General features: G+C 36.7%; 1 pseudogene; it reads right to left on the bottom strand.

Annotated features, from left to right (window-relative positions):
- Positions 1-3,290: 3,290 nt before the first annotated feature.
- On the bottom strand, positions 3,291-4,065 carry LOC145821940 (tetraspanin-2 pseudogene; annotated as a pseudogene).
- Positions 4,066-11,736: the final 7,671 nt, after the last annotated feature.

The following is an 11,736-nucleotide window of genomic DNA, read 5'->3' as shown; positions in this document are numbered from 1 at the left end:
GAAATCAACTCCGACGAAGAAGATGATATATTTTCCGACGAAGAAGATGAATGGATCTACTTAGATCTGATATAGATCTAGTCAGATCTACATCAGATCTGAGTAGATCTACACAGATTTGGTTAGACATCCATCTTTCCCCTTCGATCTCTTTTTTTTTTTTTCTCTCTCTCTGCTATACACTTCTGTTTTTCTATTCTAATGGAGAAAATTTTCGAATTCTGAACAAGCAGTTTTCGAGTTTTAGTTACAGGCGGTGAAAACTGTAAAATTTTGCAGTTTCAAATTTTTTTTTTGGTGCTGGAATGAATCATGGTTTAAAACTGTAAAATTTTACAATTTTATAACATTCTTTAGAACTGTAAAATTTTACAGTTTCATAACATGTTTTTTAATTTTTTTTTTTTCGGCAATATTCTAGACATTCCGGTGAGTCTCCGGCGACCGTTAAACGGAAGTCCGACGGTAGTAAGATGTGAACAGTGTCTATAAATTATAAAAAAAAAAAAAGAATTTTTTGGTAACAATTAAAAATGTGTTGGACTAATTGGTGCAAGTATTTTGTTTTGGGATTAGTTGGGTTTTGAACTTGTTACATGGGACATATCAGTAAGTTCCCCTTAATTTATTATACTTTCGTTGGGCTTTGATAGATTAGTTCGGATTAAATATTAGGTTTGAAAAACTTCATATAACTTTAGTTGCACTTGAGTTGCAAGTTGTGCGTAAAGGATTGCCTCGGTCCCAAAATAAAGGTGTAAAATAAATTGATGTATATTATTGATTGATTTTTGTATATTATGTATATTACAAGGATTCCTATTATATAGGAGAGGATTTGGGAGTAGGTGAGGAGTAGGTGTAGGTGGTAGTGGAGGTGGTAGGTGGAGTGGGTGGTAGTGGAGGTGGTAGGTGGAGTGAGTGGTAGTGGTAATTTACATTTACACAATTTACATTAACAGCCCCCCTCAAACTCAAAGAGGATAGGCACTAGCCAACTTGAGTTTGGAGAGAGTCACAAAACAGAAAAATAAGCTGACAAATAAAATTAAAAATGGGATAGGAGACACTGTATGGTTGTGTCAGACCGTTGTAGAAGACACGGTATGGTCGTGTCGGACCGTTGTAGCAGACAGTTTACGGGGTCATGTCGGACCGTTGTAGCAGACACTGTGTGGTCGTGTCAGACCGTTGTTGAAGACAGTTTATGGGGTCATGTCGGACCGATGTAGCAGCTGACCGGAATCAATGTCGGGACAGTTTATGGGGTCATGTCGGACCGATTGTAGCAGACACTGTGTGGTCGTGTCAGACCGTTGTTGAAGACAGTTTATGGGGTCATGTCGGACCGTTGTCGCAGGACAGCTTACGAGGTCATGCCGGACCGATGTAGCAGGACAGTTTACGAGGTCATGTCGGACCGATGTAGCAGGACAGTTTACGAGGTCATGTCGGACCGATGTAGCAGGACAGTTTACGAGGTCATGTCGGACCGATGTAGTAGGACAGTTTACGAGGTCATGTCGGACCGATGTAGCAGGACACTGTGTGGTCGTGTCAGACCGATGTAGAAGACAGTTTATGGGGTCATGTCGGACCGTTGTAGAAGACACTGTGTGGTCGTGTCAGACCGTTGTAGCAGACAGTTTATGGGGTCATGTCGGACCGTTGTAGAAGATTGTGGTGGTGCACCAATGGGGCGACTTAGGGAGTGCGCCATGAGCGACTTATACATGATACTGTGTATAACCCCCCCTCAAACTCAAATAGGTGTGAAGATAGAAACCTATTTGAGGTTGAAAAGGGATTGATAAAGCTGACCGGTGTAGAAGACACTGTATGAGTGTGTATATAGGCTGCCCAAAAAATATACATGGATATAGATATCGAGCCCTCAAAAGTAGCGCCCTCAAAAGGCGTGCCCACTTCATCAAAAGTCGTGCCCGACCGAAGGCGTCGAGCCATCAAAAGGTGTGCCGGACACGCGGCGAGGCACGTGAACGACAGAGCGGCGTGTCGGCCGCGTCGTCATTGTCGATATAAACCAAAGCGGAGGCCTAAGGCTTGGAAGCAGAACAAACCAGTTGAAACCTCTTCGTTCTCTGAGAGCTTGTCTCTAAGAGCTGCAAACCTTGAAACACTCTGTAACATCTGAAACACTCAGCAACCCATAACATGGCCTCTTCGTCCCGTTCAGCTACCCAGAACATGGCCTCTTCTTCCCGTGGTCTGCTCACTCTCTTTCCCGACCTAAACGAGTCCACAAGAGAGATAACTGGTGCGGTGGCCCTTGAACCTCAAGCAAGCGCCCCTGAGTTTGCTCCGTTGCACTTTCCTATGCGGTCTGTGGAGCAAAAAATGGCAGTGCAGTCGGATGTGGAGGCCAATCAGTATACTTTGAAGTCATGTGTGGAGACCATGACTGTGGTTACAAATTTGTCGCACCGGCTGCAGAGTAGGACAAATGAGGTGCAGCAGGTAAACGCCCAACTGGCTCTGCTCCAGCGCATGTATAAGGATGCGCGAGCAGAGATAAGTGTGCTAAAGGCGGAAAACAAGGAGCTGAAGCGGAAGGCCACCATGATGTTCCGATTTGGAGGTCCACCAGATGCTGCAGTGGAGGAGCAGGGGGGAGTGAACTAGCTTGGTGGTCGAGGAAGCACGGAGGCAGCACCGTCAAGGGCCGCCCAGGACGTAGGCAAGAAGAAGAGGCCGGCGGCAGAGTAGAGAAGAAAAATCCCGCCTGTGGATGGGTGTTTGTGGGTGATGTTTGTTTGTTTGTTTGTTTGTTTTTTTTTTTTTTTTTGTGTAAAATTGTGATCGGGGTTGATCCCGGAGATGAATAAAATATGGGTGTTGTGCAAATTTGTAAATTGTTTGGTTTTGTTTTTTGTTTTTTTTTTTTTTTTTTTTGAAAGAGGGGGAACACGCCCATGTGATAATAATAAAAATAATGAGAATGAGAAGGTGCACATTGTCTAGGGGGGTTTTGGAACCTGTGGGCTAGGATAGTGGATGTTAATATATTAAAATGGGTTGGTATAGTACAAATGTGTTGGTAATATATTAAAATAAAATAAGTATAGTGCAAGGGTGTGTGTTATATTAAAATAAAATAAAAGAAATCCAGTGGGGGGTGTCAGAACCTGTGGGCTAGGATAGTGATGTTAATGTATTAAAAATGGATTGGTATAGTGCAAGGATGTGTGTGTGTGTGTATGTGTGCCTGGTGTGTTGAAGGTGCTTCCCATGTGCATAGGTCTGCCGACGAAGGATTTATAGAAGTCAATTCATGGGTGCCAAGTGAAGGCCCCCCAGTGTGGAACCTGCTTGACCGAAAGCAGTCTGTGAGACGCGAAGAACTAGTCAGCAGAGATATACTCCCGATTGAGCTTAGCACAAAAATTGGACTCAGCGAGACAAGCCCTAATTTTGCCAAATTGTTCGAATTGGTGATGTGATTTCTGAGCCAGGCCGAGAATCTGCCGAGGCGGTACTCGCGGAAAGTACGGTCGTCGACAGAGTAAGAGCCGTCGGGACGAGTGACGACAAAGGCGAGGACGAGGATGATGAGGAGGGCCCCGATGAGAACCGCGATACAGATGAGGTAGAAGGCGAGGAGGCATTCTTTGTTCCAGTAGGAGCCTACGAAGCCGGTGATGGAGACTAGAAGGATGAAGATGCCGAGGAAGACGAGTGGCCATCGGATCCAGTGGATGCACTCGTTGTCTGGCTTGGATGCGAGCCAGACTCCCGAGGCGATTATTGGGATGGAGGAGAGGAAGGCTATGAAGTTCAGGACTGAGGTTATGTTGTTGCTCACTGCCATGGTTATGGTGGTTTAGAGAGAGAAAGTGCAGAGTGGTGAGAGATAGGGGTTTGCTTGTCAGGGAAGGTGAAGAGTTCAGCTATGGAATTTGTGGCAGCGGAGTGAAGGTATGTGTAGAGGTCCGGCGGACGGCCAAGGCGAGACTGCCGCCTGCCGGTGAAGCAGAATGACTAGATTGTTAATCTAGCTCTGATACCATGTAAAATAAATTGATGTATATTATTGATTGATTTTTGTGTATTATGTATATTACAAGGATTCCTATTATATAGGAGAGGATTTGGGAGTAGGTGAGGAGTAGGTGTAGGTGGTAGTGGAGGTGGTAGGTGGAGTGGGTGGTAGTGGAGATGGTAGGTGGAGTGAGTGGTAGTGGTAATTTACATTTACACAATTTACATTAACAAAAGGGAATGCAATGTTGGGTTGGTTTGGCAAGGGCTCATTGGACTTTTTTGGCTCAATAAGTCATAAAAGACAGAATAGGCTCATGAGCCACAACAGACAAAACATCCCATCCAACCCCATAATCATTACACTCTTCTCTCACAAAAAAATCAAAAAAGCCAAAAAGTCAAAAGTCCTTCCCAAACTAAACTTTTGAACCCAGGCTCATATAGTCAAAAAAGCCAAAAATTCAAAAAACCAATCCACTTCCCAATCAGAGGCGAGTAACTTTTGAATCTGCCTTATTTACACCTTAATAGCCCCTGAGAGAGATGGAGAGAGAAAGAGAGAAGACCTCTTTACTCACACAGTCGGACTATATATCATTTCTTGACCAAAAGTGACAAGCCATCTGACCTTTATAATAACCATATGAATATACAGGGTGAATTACAAACACCCTCTCAAAATTTGATAAAATTACAGATTCTCTCATGAGGTTTGAAAAATTACAAATTACTCCTTAAGAGTCAAATTTTCATAACAAATTAAGAAAAATTAGGGGAGAATCTGTATGAAAATAAAAATTTCAAGGGGCAATTTGTTATGGAAATATAAACTTCGAAGGCGGGATGTGATTTCTCAAACCTCAGGGAAAATTTTATATTTTCACCAAATCTCGAGGGGGTGTTTGTAATTTGTCCAAATATTTATATGTATGTACATAAGAAAATGAAGATGGAATGTTTGGAATGTTTGACTTGCAGAAGATGGTCCAGCAAACAACAAAATTTTTGTCTTTTATAGGATAAACAAGCCCTATTGGTTTGCAAATATTTTAATCATAACATTTTACATGGCCCATTTGCATTTGCATTATTTTATTATCAATTCTTTCGAAACTCTCAATATATTTTTATGCATACAGATACAGCAACTCTCAAGATATTATGGTGCAGAAATATGTCCATAATCCACAACACTATATACACTATATTAACCATTGGCTTTTTTAGGGACATATATATAAAAATGAAAGTGTGCAAAGATTGCAAGTTAAATATGCATGAAAGAGAAACTAAAACATTGTTTGTGAAAGCATAAGGGGTTTCATTCATCAACTACAAGGTAACACAGACATAGACAAGAATACACTCTAGAAATTTAGAAATTACACTTCTTCTGGAACCAAGAAGCTAATTATAGAACCGAACACAACTCTAACAATGAAATCAAGAAGAACAACCATGACCGTCACCGGGATTGATCATGTGCTTGTCTTTGATCTTGTTAATGTTTGTTGGAAATAGAGATGCCAAGTACTCTACCATCATTGTCTTCACAAGCTTCTTCTTTGGTGGAATCAGACTATCACCCTTTGGTTTCAAGTTGAAGGCGGCCTCTCCCTCTGAATTTGCCTGTTCCATCTTGCCCTTGGCTTTGCCTTCTCCCTTATCTGTCATCTCTGTCTCGAAGAAATGAATGCTCTGTTTCTGAAGAGGAAGATATATGACTGAATATATATAGATGTGGACTTCTTTTTCTTTCTTTTGTTCCCTTCTTTTCTCTGAAATTTGTGTGTGTCTGTATGTATAGTGTGAACTCAAGTTCAAGAAAAATCCAAAGGCCATATATGTGTATATTTGTGTATGTGCATGTATGTACGCGTGACAGAAATGCTCTCTTTATTTAAAAAATAAAATAAAAAAGTTATGAATGGGTGTGATTGGGATTTAACAAACTTGTCTCCCGTGTATGTGTGAACTCAAATAATTAAACCTAGTAATTAGTATTAGTGTTGGTGTCACTGTATGTTCTGTTTTTGTGTGGTGTGTGAAGATACTGACATCTTCTTACACCTTACACCTTACACCTTACACCTTACACTTACACTTTTTGTAAAAAATTAAACCTTACACTTACACCTTTTTTGAGGTTGCACACCATGTGCAACCCACTTACACCTTACACCTTACCCTTACACCTTACACTTACACCTTATACTTATACTTACACCTTACACTTACACTTTTTATGTAAGTGGCACATGGTGTGCACTTGCACACTTAAGAAAACTCCACCTTCCATTAATACGTACAAGTCTGGGAAATACTATGTATGTAACATATGTACCTCGTTATAGATTTTTGTATTGTGTTATATATTTTTATTATAATATTATATATTTTTTTTGATAAAAGTTACAATAATTTGTGGTTAAAAAATAAAATTGTGCAATTTCATGATAATATTGCGTACTTTATGATATTATTACACATTTTGTATTGTAAGATTTCCCTACAAGTCTAATAAAGTGCCGATAAGTGTGTAAACCAATATGAAGGTATATTGTATGTTCTTTCTAATTTGTTATAAATTTTTATATGTACGGTTTAATTTTATTGTCACGTCATTATAGATGAATTTAAGAATTTAAATTGTGAGTTTAAAATTTCCTCATGTTGGATTTGTCCCAAATATATCATCTATTAAATCACTAAAATTTGATTAATATACTCGGCATGTCCATTCACTTATATTGTCAATTGATTATGACTCTGACTCGTTTGAGAACAGGCTATTTTAGTAAATTTTTTACTTTTTACGAAAAGATGTGCAGAAAAGTAAAGAGGTGATGTGACTAGTTTTAGTTGGCTTTTTAATTTTTTGGCTAAAATAGTCACTCCCCAAACGAGGCCTGATAAGTATGTCAAGTTTCTGTGGAGTCTCAAGCTCGTTAGGCAATTCAATATTTTAGTTTAAAAAGTAAAAAAAAATCATAAAAAAAATTAAAAAGCTAATAATTTATACTGAAAAGTCAAAGTTTCTCTTTCTGCCTACTTTAAACACATAAAAAGCTAAAAACTCATCTCAAATATATTAATTTTTTTATTTCATATTTTAATCAAAAAATTAAAAAATTACTAAAATAACATATTTTCAAACAAAACTTCAAAGGAATAGCTACAACCCAACCAAGTACAATATTTAAAATTCATAACCTATGCAAATTGGGAGCCAATCATCCCCATTATTTATTTTTATTTTTTTTGGTTGTTGTTGTTGTTGTCAATTTTTGTCAAAAGTAAAATCATAACTATTTTCAAATGACCCCCAAATTTACCAAATGGATTCACAACAAACTTTTCTTCACCAGTGCTAGAAGACTTTTTTTTTTATTCCTATCTTATGGGAATACTTGAAATGACTATGAATGGAAACCTTGATCACCTTGCTTTTAGGTTTCATTGGAGATGTAGATGCGCCTTTGATTTTTTTACTATTTTAATTTAGGATTAAAAAATTTCATTTAGAATAGACTTTTTGATTATTGTAAAAAAAAAACAAAATGATTATGATTTGGATATGATATTTTTTTAATTTGGAATTAAAATTTTTTTTTTATTTATTTTAATTCAAATCCACCCCAACCCAACTTTCCAAATGAGTGCGACGAAATTCCAAATTATTCCTAATCAAAACTCCAATTGAGTAAGATATTCCAAAGGAAGTTTACAAAGTTGTGGCACTTTGACCGCACACACATGAGAGTTAGAGAAATTCAATTTCATTTTTTTTTTAAAAAAAAAATGATTGAGAGCACTAAAAGTAATTTTTTAATAGTATCACTAATGATGTGGTAGTGAGCCCCGCCCACTCTCTATACCTTTTTTTTTTATTAACATTCTTAATATATTAGTGTTATTAGTGATTTTTTTTTAGTGATAGAATCGTTGTTGTTTTTTTTAAAGACCTCTTTTCTTTCTGTGTGAAACCTGTTAAAAAGCAACATACACTTTTCTTACCAATATGACAATTTTGATAAAATAAAGGGCAAATTACACTAACAGTCCTTATAGTTTGGAACTCGTGTCATTTTAGTCCTTGACTTTTCAATTGTGACACATTTGACCCTGAATTTTGAATCTTGTTCCAAATAAGAATAATTGAAGATATCATTGTTAATTTCAAGGGTAAAATAATCAATTTAATAAAATATAAATTAAGTAGCTTTGGAGAGTCAAATCCAAACATTTGTGAGAAAATTTAAGTAAACTATTACACCAAACACTCAGTAATAAACTCACATTAATAAATAAATTTTAGAACTATTATTTTTGTGTTTAGTGGTAAATATGATGGTCATTTTCTCCAGTCTTGTTCTGCACGGAATTTTTCCACTCCGATTAGGAATTGGGGTAGGAACAAGTTTTGTTTCTCCTGTCCTGTTTTACTCATACTCTGCCTCAAAATATATATATAGATATATATATATATATATATATTATAATAATAGTATATGTTTTAAACTACTAAGTAGCTATGGAGAGTCAAATCCAAACATTGTGTGAGAAAATTTAAGTAAAATATTACACCAAACACTCCAAAATAAACTCACATTAATAAATAAATATTAGAGCTATTATTTTTGTGTTTAGTGGTAAATAGGATGGTCATTTTTTTCCGCCCTGTTACGCATAGATTTTCTTTGCCCCTATTCAGAAGTGGGGCAGGGATGAGTTTTGCTTCTCCTGCCCCGCTTTACCACAATGTTGCCTCAATAATATTTATTACATATATTTATATATATAATTTAATTTTTTGTTATAATAAAATTAAAACACTATAATATTATACTTAATATTAATTTTCACTCATTTATTTTTTTATCTTATCTCATATAATTATTATTAAATATAAACCATTATACGTAATATACTATATTATCTAAAAAATTTATTAAAATTCTCATCATCCAACTCACAAAATTAACTCGTCTCGTCTTCTACTCTACACCTGCCCCAATCCATCACCCCTGACATAACACTAGGACAAAATGAATTATTATAAAGGGAAAATTGGTTTAGGGTCCCTCTCCCACTTTTCGTAATGGAAGAGATCTACAAAATTATTTTTTGATGTCTAAGGTCCCTAAACATGTATCAGAAAAATTTGACTCTTTGTCTCTACTCTACTCTCTCTCTCTCTCTCTCTCTCTCTCTCTCTCTCTCTCTCTCTTCTCCTCTCACCCACTGTCTTCCAGATCTAAGGCAACAAGCTCTGCTCCTCCACCCTCCTCTACGACCTCTTCCTCAACAAGCTCTGCTCTGGTCCTGTTGTCGGTGCTACGTATTCTGGTTTGCACTAGTTCTGTTACAGTTCCGATGTCAGGTGTTTGCTGGTTGCCGTGGGCTTTTCCGAGGTCTTTTTGTCAGCGATTATTGGTCCAGCCGATGATGTATTTCGGTTGATGAAGCTATTTCACTGGTGGTGTGTTGGTAGTGCACTACCTGTGAAGGTATTAGGCAATGCTTAGTGCTTTGGTGGTGCATGGAAGCTTGGCTATGGCGTCGCTTCTCAAAATCCGGTGCTAATGGCATTTTTCCGAAGGTCCTCTTCTTGTGCGTGCCGCTAGTTTGGGGTACGTTGTGTAGGTTGTTGTGAAGAGGTGGGAGTTTGTTTCCGGCGCTAGACTGTCCATGTTTCCGGCGCTGGTCTGCTGCTTCATTGTTTGATGCATTCTTAGAAGTGTCGAAGGCAACAACTCATGAGCAGAGGCCCCAAGAATTTCTCAAATTTCTCTGGATTCAACCCAGAGACATTCAAATTTCTCTAAATTTTCGTTTTCATTAATGTTTTTTAGTTATGAAATTATGCAAGAACACAAAGTTTGAGATTGTAATCTGTCCAAAGGATGGACTTCAACTTCAGATGGGGTTCCATGAATTCTGTTGCAGTCGAATTATTTGAAGCAAGGTTAGAAGTTCTTAATGAAAACGAAATGTTTCACCAAGGCACCATCTTCAATGATATGGTATGTGCAATTTAAGAATGATGGGTCATTTAGTTTTTAGTTGAAATGGAAAATAGATGAGCTATGCATGTTAAATTGGGTTTTTTGATAATGTAATGCTCAAACATTTTAAAGTCTCTTATGGAATAGAAAATTTTCATTGGTTCTCACCTTGCAGTGAAGGCACTAGAGAAAGTTGTGTCAATGTTTTTTATTATAGGATCATGACTATCATGCGTAAAATAATTGCGCTCATTCATTTGTTTGATAGGGCACTTGTTTTCCATGCATCGTGTGTGCAGCAGTTGCTAGTAATATGATTGGTTAAACACATTTTGATGCTATCAAATTTCTCTGGGGCCAACAGATTATCGGTTCCTTGTTTGGTCCATGATGCTACGGAACACATTGGCTACTGCACAAATGCATCAAATGGCTGCAAAATTCGGTCATGTTTGGTTTGGATTTCAAAACTTGTTTCAAATTTTTTGTTTTTGTTGGAGCACTTTCTTTTGGAGTACTTTCTTCCGCTATATATTTGTTTTTGTTGGTTTTATAGTAGTAGCTTCTTCTGTATCAGATATGTGGAAAAGAATGAAACAAGATATGGCAAGGAAATGAGAGTAGTGTTTCAGTTAAGCAAGGAAGTGGTTTTATAATAGTAGCTTCTAGATTAATTTTCTCTGACTTGAATTTTCTCTAGACCAATTTTCTCTAGACTAATTTTCTCTGGACCAATTTTCTCTGGATTGATGTTAAGGAACCTTAGACATCATGAAAATATTTGATGTCCTTTATACTATAAAATCATAATATCAGGGACCTTAAAAAAAATACCCCTATTATAAACCCTCCCCTAACTAGACACATAACCCATCCCTAATGTAAAATTTCATTGTGATAGCTACTAATGAATTATTGACCTCGTTTGCAAGTAAGTTACTTTAGTTGACTTTTGACTTTTTGGTTAATCTTACTAAAAAAGTTGTGTTGGAGAATACAGTTAGCTTTTTTTTAGTTGATTTGATAATTGTGAAAAAAAAACTTAAATGATTATAATTTAGATGTGACATTTTGTCTTATTGACTATTTTAGTCTATTTTGTCTTTATTAACTATTAAGCCTCAATCAAGAATTTCAGTTTTGGGGGGGGGGAGGATAAAAACACATGTAACTTTTCATCAAAAAAAATTATTATAAAATTTTAAATTTTGATTTATATCAACATAAAAAAGAGAGAATAATATTACTATTAATCGGACATTTTTTGTCAACATAATTGAGAACAAAAATATAATTGGACATATTTATAATCTACATTAAGTTAACTATTGGAAATCAAGCAAGCTATTTGTTAATATAATAATACCAAGCATGCTTATATCATTAATATATATTTAATAGTTAGTGCTTCTCCATCAGATGATTTATTGTAGTGCTTTAGGTAGTGCCTTCAACTTTCGGCTACTTTTATTTTTATATGTTTTCTTTCATAATGTTGTATCATAATGATGTTGTATTAGCTCTCCTATATAATGGAGCCTTCTCTTCATGTTTAATACACAATTGAATCACAGAGTGTATTAGCTCTTTCAATCACTCTCTCAATATTTCTTTCATGGTATCAGAGCAGGTGTAATCCTGTCTCATCATCAATATTTTTGTTGTCTCTCTCTTCTACTCAAATCTATTCTTCTATTTCATGCCTAAATACGGTCCAGCTTTTGGA

This window comes from Camellia sinensis, chromosome 3 (genome assembly GCF_055761805.1).
Source record: "Camellia sinensis isolate YWXY chromosome 3, ASM5576180v1, whole genome shotgun sequence".
Lineage (NCBI taxonomy): Eukaryota > Viridiplantae > Streptophyta > Magnoliopsida > Ericales > Theaceae > Camellia > Camellia sinensis.
This window is presented reverse-complemented; position numbering and strand designations above follow the sequence as displayed.